This window comes from Buceros rhinoceros, unplaced genomic scaffold (genome assembly GCF_000710305.1).
Source record: "Buceros rhinoceros silvestris isolate BGI_N320 unplaced genomic scaffold, ASM71030v1 scaffold22871, whole genome shotgun sequence".
In the NCBI taxonomy this organism is placed as follows: domain Eukaryota; kingdom Metazoa; phylum Chordata; class Aves; order Bucerotiformes; family Bucerotidae; genus Buceros; species Buceros rhinoceros.
The window spans coordinates 8,882-9,172 of record NW_010393970.1 but is presented as its reverse complement, the minus strand read 5'-3'; positions in this window follow the sequence as shown (position 1 = coordinate 9,172).

Here is a 291-nt window from a genome sequence, read left to right as displayed (position 1 = left end):
CAAGCCTCTTTGGGGAGCCAGCACCACCCCCCGCAGGGCCATCCCAGAGCCCACTGGCACCCCAGGGCTGTGCGGGTGCCATGGGACAGGGTGCTCAGGAGCAGGGCCAGCGTGGCCAGGACTGGGGGCTGCCGCTGCGGTGGAGCCGTTGGCGCATCGCAGACGGCGTTTCAGCCCAGAAGGTTCTTCATCCTGTCAGGCTCATCTGTCTTAGGTGGAAAACGCTGGATTTGGGGCAAACCCAGGGAAACCAAAGGGTGAAGCTGGAGCACTGGTGCTGCTGAAGGGGCT